The sequence below is a fragment of the Notamacropus eugenii genome, chromosome 4 (genome assembly GCF_028372415.1).
Source record: "Notamacropus eugenii isolate mMacEug1 chromosome 4, mMacEug1.pri_v2, whole genome shotgun sequence".
NCBI classification, from domain to species: domain Eukaryota; kingdom Metazoa; phylum Chordata; class Mammalia; order Diprotodontia; family Macropodidae; genus Notamacropus; species Notamacropus eugenii.
The window spans coordinates 137,478,883-137,480,230 of NC_092875.1; the positions used below are offsets into that span (position 1 = coordinate 137,478,883).

At 35.9% G+C, this 1,348-nt stretch overlaps 1 non-coding gene across 1 annotated transcript; it reads left to right on the forward strand.

Annotated features, from left to right (window-relative positions):
- The first annotated feature begins 955 nt into the window (after positions 1-955).
- LOC140502942 (U6 spliceosomal RNA) lies at positions 956-1,062 on the forward strand. The gene has a single exon (XR_011966660.1). It is a non-coding gene; the product is annotated as a U6 spliceosomal RNA (small nuclear RNA).
- Positions 1,063-1,348: the final 286 nt, after the last annotated feature.

Consider the following 1,348-nt stretch of genomic DNA (forward strand, 5'->3'; position numbering starts at 1 on the left):
TGGGAGAAACTGCTTGGGATAATGTTTTGAGGCTAGGGATAAATGTGATTTTTAAAGAGAAATGTGATTTTAGAATTCAGGTCCAAAAACATGCACCCTAGCACCCTATCTGTTAGGCAGGGAAAGGCATGTAAAAATAAATATGACAAAAGTGAAATATTAAAGAGAAGTATCCCCTTGTAAAACAGAAGGGAACAAAAGAGGGCAAAACAAATTTAATTAGATATCTTTAAATTAGATATCTATTCACTAAGCAAACATCTCTAGAGCATTTAAGCATGCAAACATAAGGAGGAAAGGAAATATGAGAAAATATTTGTAAAGACTTTTATAACAAAATCTCTTTTCCATGAAGGATGATAGTGACACCATATTTGGATTCTAACATTATAGTTTCAGAGGTGCTTGGAGAAAATAAACATTGTACTAAAGATAGTAAAGACAGAGTAAGCATCTGGATTAGACAAAGTCTGAATAGAGATTTGTGAAAGAGAAATTGCACTATTGTGAGGGCATTCAGAGTTCAATAAAGCAGAAAGGAAAAATGATACCATAGACATTGAAAATCAAAACAAAGACCAAAACAAAAATCTCTGATCTAATTGATGTTCAGAACAACAAAAATATCAAAGGCAATGAAGAAAACACCAATTACTAGCAAACTATATGCTTACTTTAACACTTATGTAATTTTTTACTGAAATTAAGGCATTCATCAAGGGTATTTCCTTCAATGAAAATTAATGGTAGAAGAGGATCTTGAATAAATCAAAATCTGTGGCAAGACCATTCTTCTATCTAGCTATATTCCTTTACTTATCATGCATGCATGGTATACAAAATTTCAATTTCAGCCTACCTGTACATTAATATCAGCTTCTTTCTTAGTGTCTAACTGGTATCAACAGCATCACTACCACCAGTGACACTGCTACTACTGTTAATACATGTTATAGTGCTTGCTTCGACAGCACATATACTAAAATTGGAGCGATACAGAGAAGATTAGCATGGCCCCTGCGCAAGGATGACACGCAAATTCGTGAAGCGTTTCATATTTTTCAGAAAATGGCAAATTATATCACAGGAAGAAGTACAAAACTATAGTAGAGGGAAGGAGGGGAGGGAGATGAGCATTGTTTGAGAGGTACTCTCATCTGATTTGTTCAAAGGAGGGAACAATAATCTTAAGTAGATAATCCTAACTAGCTCTATAGGTAGTAGGAGGGGAAGGGGGAAGAAAGGGGAGGGTGGCTAAAAGGGAGGAAAGAAGCAATAAGAGTAAAGGGGACTAAAAGGGAGGGGGGCTAAAAGAAGGAGGGGAAGGCTGCAGGAGGAGGGGGAGAAA